This window comes from Oncorhynchus clarkii, chromosome 26, assembly GCF_045791955.1.
Source record: "Oncorhynchus clarkii lewisi isolate Uvic-CL-2024 chromosome 26, UVic_Ocla_1.0, whole genome shotgun sequence".
Lineage (NCBI taxonomy): Eukaryota > Metazoa > Chordata > Actinopteri > Salmoniformes > Salmonidae > Oncorhynchus > Oncorhynchus clarkii.
This window is the reverse complement of record NC_092172.1, coordinates 16,271,467-16,279,724: the sequence shown is the minus strand read 5'-3', so window position 1 is coordinate 16,279,724 and position 8,258 is coordinate 16,271,467. Positions and strand designations below refer to the sequence as shown.

The 8,258-nt window shown below is 40.8% G+C and overlaps 1 protein-coding gene across 1 annotated transcript in view; it reads left to right on the top strand.

The window, feature by feature from the left end:
• Positions 1-2,302: 2,302 nt before the first annotated feature.
• The window catches only part of LOC139384344 (basic helix-loop-helix ARNT-like protein 1), a 20,927-nt gene continuing 14,971 nt past the window's right edge, over positions 2,303-8,258 (top strand). Inside the window, exon 1 of the mRNA XM_071129053.1 lies at positions 2,303-2,366. The gene's annotated coding sequence lies outside the window, so the exon portion shown is untranslated. The remainder of the gene's footprint in view (positions 2,367-8,258) is intronic.

Sequence of the window (8,258 nt, the reverse complement as noted above, 5' to 3'; positions counted from 1 at the left end):
CTGAACCTTATCTGTCTGCATGACCTGGCTGGACGCAGCTGTCTCTCTATGCCCGTCCTGCCGCTCTGCTGCTTCACATCGCCAGGCTAAACTGTGTGACACACTACACATACAGTAGCTCACACTCCTCCACCTCCCTTCCAGCTACCCTGAGCAGAGAGGGGAAGAGAGATGGGAAAGAGCACCGAAAAGCTGGTTTAAACACAGGATGCATTATGATACCACCACAGCGCTTAATTCTTGAAAAGGTTCATTAGTTCATCCACTGCAGTCTGCCTAAACCTCTTGGGATGAAGAGCGTCTGGACTCATTCTGCAGAGACATGAGAGGCATATGCTGATTCATCACGGACGGGACACAAATCCCCTGAGAGACTGTCAGGTAGCACAAATTTCAGGAACAGCAACTGAGGGATCAGCAAGTCCCCTTTACCGTTTTCCGGGCAGGGCAGGGAAACAGGGGCTTTTCATGCCCTCATTGCAATGGCAGCCTGAATAAATCTCTCCACAATCTCTTTTTTTTGCCCATGTTGTGCTGAATATGTGGCTGGGTGGCAGCTGCAGGTTGGGCGATAACAGCGAAGAGCTTTTGTAGCTGCTCTGCTTATGGGCAGGAGATGACAAGATGCCTTCCCCCTTTGTGTGGCAGGGAGAGAGCCGAGGGGTATGCAGGGACAGGGTTCACATGGGGCGAATGAAAATAAATGCTTCAGTGATGCAGCAGGCGTCAAGTCAAGCTGGGACACAAGCACCTTTTCCAAGCAGCTGATACACTTTGAACTGATCTCCAGGTGCAGCTTAATATGTCATCATATTCCACAGTGCAGAGATCAAAAGGAGAATCTGTGGATGTCAGTGGATATGCCAAACCAAATCTGTTATTTATTAACAATTTCACAAGTACCACTGACCTGCCCATCTCCAATAGTCAGGCTAATTCTGGCCCAGTCCGTTTGAAATTGAGACATATTTGGGGATTACCATACAAGAAGTCTACTGTACTACCTGAGATCTGCCTAACACAATCCCTTATTATGTCAATTAAAATAGAGTATGTAAGCTTTTCTTTAACAGAAATCTCAGCAAGCCTCAGAAATAGTCATATTGCAATGCATCTGAAACCATCCTAAGGGAACATGAAACATCTCTATTGCATTTGAATAGCCTATATCTGCAAATAGCGTAGTTGTTTAAGGAGACATACTGTAGCCAGCCATATATGTGTGTAAATGTGAAATGACAACTGGCCACCCTCTTCACATGTATGCGTTATACTCTGCTGCCCATCTGTGGTGGAAACATGAAATAGCCCTAAAGTTAAGAATCCCCACTCATCAACATGTTAGAAAACCATGCCAGATCTTTGAATATGCATTGTTTCTCTGTTTTTGGTAACATATCCTTATATGTTAAAGGTAACCATGTTTCATCTGATAGATATTTGTCTTGTATGTCCTTGTCTTAGAATGTGATGTGGTAACAATGCACTGTTTGTGGCTCATATTTCAATTAGGCTGTTGGTATGGCAACAGATTTTACTTAGACACAGGCAGTGATGGTTCTTTATTAGATTAGATAGTTCGTTATTTTATGTTGATATTTGCTTTGTAACTACATATTTTTGTAACTATACATTGTAACTATATTGAACAACAATGCTTTGGTGCATTGTAATTCTGTTTTCCAAGAATACACAAACGTATTATTTCTGAATAATGTGAATCGCATATTCACCACATTGTTACAGAGTAGCATATCGTTATTCCTAAAGAAATAGAACAGTAATTATTAGGTAATTACTGTAACTAACTATTTCTAATAAATTGTCAAAGTAGATAGGCCTATAAGGTCATTAACAGACAGACTTCTTTGTGTTTATTATTTGCTATGTGGTTAACCTGGCATGCCCCTTTGGATGTTTTATCTTCCTGAGATAAATAGGCTACACTTCTATGCATTGCAACACACATTCTTGACTTGGTCCATTAGAATAGTTCCACAGACAAGTCCAGCAAAAATATTGGAGTTTACTGCCCACATGTGTTGTGATACAATATATATTCCTGTTGACTGTATTCTATTTTGCCATTGGCCGAATCGTTGCGTTATTCTGTAGCTTCCTTTGACGCTTCATGTCATTTCATTGGATATAGCCCATATTGTTTTCCCATTGCTCATTGGTCCACAAATGGCAACGAGTTATTCCATTTGCTAGAAGCTCAATACCTTGATCTCGAAAGCACCCAATTGGTTCATAAACTGGGTTAGTGGTGCAACGTTCATCACAGGAGGAAAGTAGGTCAGTGTATTCCTACTGCCTACCACTGTTCCTATCCGCATCAGTGCACATGTGCTGCCTTTCCACACGTAAGTCACATACTATGTTATATCTTATGTAAAAGACCTATAACATGTTTCATTTATTCAACATTTGGTATACTGTGTGCATTTCTTTACTCGTATTATGGTTTCAATTGGCTATCTAATGCCATTCCCGAGGATGTGCAGTCATCGTTTTACAATGTAACTTTTAAAGGCACACAGTGTAATTTAATGTCGTGAAAAAAAACGCGATTTGTAGGTGTCTAACCTAATTTAAACATCTGGAATGTCCGTATGTAATTTTATTTTATTTGGAGGCTATTTTCTTCTATTTGTACATTGCGTGATTTGTCTGAACTTCCCTACCACGGCTCAGATTAAACGAGGTCATAGCTCTGTTGCATAAATCGACTAGTGACGGGTAGTTGATTACCTGTTACAATCATTTACCTTTTATAGTCCTATATAGTCATCCTTTAATTAACAGCAACAATGTTTCTCCTCTATATGAGCAATGCAATGCGGATGTTGGGCTGATATTGATACAATGTAATGAAAACACACTGCACTGGATTCTGTTCTGTATCAGATTATATCAAATCAATGTGACAGTCACTGACAGATTTCTTTCCATTTGTAAACGATTTGCAGTGCATTAGGACTGTATGTTTCATTATTTAATGACCGTTGTCATTAGGCCTTATATGCTCCACACATCCTAGTGCAGAATAGTCTAATAATAGCCATCTATTTCTACCAAGCATAACAAATACAACTTTGTTAAATTTAAATCTGTTCATAAAAGTACACCATCAATTGCAAAATTTTGGGGAAAAAAAAAAAAAAAAGTAAACAATCTATCTATTTATGTGAAAGTTATATGTTGGACAAGCTATTTATAAAAATAGTCTCAACATGCTGTCTATTCCTGACTAACAAATGGCTACAGCACCCCATGTCCAGGGAATGCACAATGCAAAGCTCACATTTAAAAGGACATTACTTTGCTATTCTTAAAATCTGAAACAGCTATTCCTGAAAAAGTCAACAAGTGTATCAGTAATGTGACAGGAATAACATAGATGATGGTTTTAATTTGACATAATATGCCATGAAGGTAAATAGAGGTCAGTGGGGTCAGAGGAAATTCAATTGTGATTGCGCTGTCTTTACTAACTCATTGATGGACAGTAGTAGGCTATAAGACAGGTCTTGTTATTGTTTTATGAAATATTTACCTATCCGAACTGCACATTAACACAGGAAAGTGGATTTTATTGGCTACTTAATCAAATGTTGGTAATCATTCTTTACTTTAGCGAGTTGCGTAATGTCACATTACAGTATGTGTGGCGCTCGGTTGCTTCCACTGGAGCTGTGCAACTCACAGTAGCTTTTATGTTGGGTACCCATTATTACACACTTTTTGATTTTCCACTTCTATTCGGAAGTCTCTCAGTCTTTCTTCATGTTGCTCTCATCCCAATAGCCAACTTTAGGTTTCAACGGAGGGATTCAACAGTAAGCAAGGCATCGAATTTGAACACACTCCTACAGTGTACTGTATATGACCATAACCTGACCATATTCACCTGCCCTGCCAGGACGATGCTCCACTGAGCTTTCGATAAGCCTACAGTAGCTCTCAAAGAACATGCAACATGAACAAGAACAAGAACAAGAAATTCAAGCTGCTTTTTGCAAATCAGGAATATTGTAAAACATGCTTGAAGCCAACAGCAAATTTGCAGAAAGAGCAGGATATGCCGACGGAGAAATCTGACCTTGAAATTCTGTACATCTACAGTTGAAGTCGGAAGTTTACATACACCTTAGCCAAATACGTTTAAACTCAGTTTTTCACAATTCCTGACATTTAATCTGAGTAAAAAATCCCTGTCTGAGGTCAGTTAGGATCACCACTTCATTTTAAGAATGTGAAATGTCAGAATAATAGTAGAGAGAATGATATATTTGAGCTTTTATTCCTTTCATCACATTCCCAGTGGGTCAGACGTTTACATACACTCAATTAGTATTTGGTAGCATTGCCTTTAAATTGTTTAACTTGGGTCAAACGTTTTGGGTAGCCTTCCACAAGCTTCCCACAATAAGTTGGGTGAATTTTGGCCCATTCCTCCTGACAGAGCTCGTGTAATTGAGTCAGGTTTGTAGGCCTCCTTGCTTGCACACGCTTTTTCAGTTCTGCCCACAAATTGTCTATAAGATTTTGGTGTTCTTCGGCTTGCAAGCCTTCCCCTTTTTCCTCCAAACATAACGATGGTTATTATGGCCAAACAGTTTTATTTTTGTTTCATCAGACCAGAGGACATTTCTCCAAAAAGTACAATCTTTGTCCCCATGTGCAGTTGCAAACCGGAGTCTGGCTTTTTTTGTGGCGGTTTTGGAGCAGTGGCTTCTTCCTTGCTGAGCGGCCTTTCAGGTTATGTCGATATAGGACTTACTTCTATACTTGCGTACTATTGTTTGTACAGATGAACGTGGTACCTTCAGGTGTTTGGAAATTGCTCCCAAGGATGAACCAGACGTATGGAGGTCTGGAATTTTTTTCTGAGGTCGTGGCTGATTTCTTTTGATTTTCCCATGATGTCAAGCAAAGAGGCACTGAGTTTGAAGGTAGGCCTTGAAATACATCCACAGGTACACCTCCAATTGACTCAAATGATGTCAATTAGCCTATCAGAAGCTTCTAAAGCCATGACATCATTTTCTGGAATTTTCCAAGCTGTTTAAAGGCACAGTCAACTTAGTGTATGTAAACTTCTGACACACTGGAATTGTGATACAGTGAATTTTAAGTGAAATAATCTGTCTGTAAACAATTGTTGGAAAAATGACTTGTGTCATGCACAAAGTAGATGTCCTAACAGACTTGCCAAAACTGTAGTTCGTTAACAAGAAATTTGTGGAGTGGTGAAAAACTAGTTTTAATGACTCCAACCTAAGTGTATGTAAACTTCCAACTTCAACTGTAGATATGGTTAAAGTGACTATGCATATATGATAAACAGAGAGTGGCAGTAGCGTAAAAGAGGGGTTGCAGATAGTCCGGGTAGCCAATGTGCGGGGGCACCGGTTGGTCGGGCTAATTGAGATTGTATGTACATGAATGTGTAATTAAAGTGACTATACATACCTGTATATATTAAAAAGAGATTGTAGCAGCAGCGTGAAAGAGGGGTTGGGGGGGTAACACAATGCAAATAGTCCGGGTAGCCATTTGATTACCTGTTCAGGAGTCTTATGGTTTGGGGGTAAAAACTGTTGAGAAGCCTTTTTGTCCTAGACTTGGCACTCCGGTACCACTTGCCATGTGGTAGTAGAGAGAACAGTCTATGACTGGGGTGGCTGGGGTCTTTGACAATTTTTAGGGCCTTCCTCTGACTCACCCTGGAGTAGAGGTCCTGGATGCCAGGTAGCTTTGCCCCAGTGATATACTGGACCGTACGCACTACCCCCTGTAGTGCCTTGCAGTCGGAGGCCGAGCAGTTGTCGTACCAGGCAGTGATGCAACCAGTCAGGATGCTCTTGATGTTGCAGCTGTAGAACCTTTTGAGGATCTGAGGACCCATGCCAAATCTTTTTAGTTTCCCGAGGGGGAATAGGCTTTGTCGTGCCCTCTTCACAACTGTCTTGGTGTAAGACGAGCGTCAGAGCCGGTGTAGTCCAATTCAGTCTTATCTTCTGGTTGGGGAATGTACAGTGCCTTGCGAAAGTATTCAGCCCCCTTGAACTTTGCGACCTTTTGCCACATTTCAGGCTTCAAACATAAAGATATAAAACTGTATTTTTTTGTGAAGAATCAACAACAAGTGGGACACAATCATGAAGTGGAACGACATTTATTGGATATTTCAAACTTTTTTAACAAATCAAAAACTGAAAAATTGGGCGTGCAAAATTATTCAGCCCCCTTAAGTTAATACTTTGTAGCGCCACCTTTTGCTGCGATTACAGCTGTAAGTCGCTTGGGGTATGTCTCTATCAGTTTTGCACATCGAGAGACTGAAATTTTTTCCCATTCCTCCTTGCAAAACAGCTCGAGCTCAGTGAGGTTGGATGGAGAGCATTTGTGAACAGCAGTTTTCAGTTCTTTCCACAGATTCTCGATTGGATTCAGGTCTGGACTTTGACTTGGCCATTCTAACACCTGGATATGTTTATTTTTGAACCATTCCATTGTAGATTTTGCTTTATGTTTTGGATCATTGTCTTGTTGGAAGACAAATCTCCGTCCCAGTCTCAGGTCTTTTGCAGACTCCATCAGGTTTTCTTCCAGAATGGTCCTGTATTTGGCTCCATCCATCTTCCCATCAATTTTAACCATCTTCCCTGTCCCTGCTGAAGAAAAGCAGGCCCAAACCATGATGCTGCCACCACCATGTTTGACAGTGGGGATGGTGTGTTCAGCTGTGTTGCTTTTACGCCAAACATAACGTTTTGCATTGTTGCCAAAAAGTTCCATTTTGGTTTCATCTGACCAGAGCACCTTCTTCCACATGTTTGGTGTGTCTCCCAGGTGGCTTGTGGCAAACTTTAAACAACACTTTTTATGGATATCTTTAAGAAATGGCTTTCTTCTTGCCACTCTTCCATAAAGGCCAGATTTGTGCAATATACGACTGATTGTTGTCCTATGGACAGAGTCTCCCACCTCAGCTGTAGATCTCTGCAGTTCATCCAGAGTGATCATGGGCCTCTTGGCTGCATCTCTGATCAGTCTTCTCCTTGTATGAGCTGAAAGTTTAGAGGGACGGCCAGGTCTTGGTAGATTTGCAGTGGTCTGATACTCCTTCCATTTCAATATTATCGCTTGCACAGTGCTCCTTGGGATGTTTAAAGCTTGGGAAATCTTTTTGTATCCAAATCCGGCTTTAAACTTCTTCACAACAGTATCTCGGACCTGCCTGGTGTGTTCCTTGTTCTTCATGATGCTCTCTGCGCTTTTAAAGGACCTCTGAGACTATCACAGTGCAGGTGCATTTATACGGAGACTTGATTACACACAGGTGGATTGTATTTATCATCATTAGTCATTTAGGTCAACATTGGATCATTCAGAGATCCTCACTGAACTTCTGGAGAGAGTTTGCTGCACTGAAAGTAAAGGGGCTGAATAATTTTGCACGTCCAATTTTTCAGTTTTTGATTTGTTAAAAAAGTTTGAAATATCCAATAAATGTCGTTCCACTTCATGATTGTGTCCCACTTGTTGTTGATTCTTCACAAAAAAATACAGTTGTATATCTTTATGTTTGAAGCCTGAAATGTGGCAAAAGGTCGCAAAGTTCAAGGGGGCCGAATACTTTCGCAAGGCACTGTATATACAGTCACTGTGGGGACAACGTCCTCAATGCACTTATTGATGAAGCCAGTGACTGATGTGGTGTACTCCTCAATGCCATTGGAAGAATCCCGGAACATGTTCCAGTCTGTGATAGCAGACTGGAACATGATCCCTGCTGATGATCCCTGCTTTAGGTGTTAGAGGAAGATTCATGTCACTTAACCCACCTAAGCCAATCATTTGAAGCAATAGGTTTTCTCAACCAATAATAGAGTAATAATACAGTAATAATAATTGACAAAGTCAAAGGAGGCTAGGTAGAGCTATAGCTGCCACCTAAGCCTAGAGCTGACCGGTCAGAAATGTAGTTTTTTGTTAGACTATTGTGAATGGTTGTCCAGCTGTCTGCTTTGCCCTTTCCCTGAGGCACACACAATGCTCGTTAATCTCGGTTGCTGATTTTTTAGACCCAAAATGGTCTCATTCCCCTTGAGTTGTGCATGTGTTTTGTCCATTCTGCTGACATGCTTGATATTTTCCTCTGGAGTTGTTTATGAGAGTAGCTGAGTGCAGCTATAGGTGTAAACATCCCAAATCAAAAGAAGGCATTGCTGTTATCCTTGTACTCC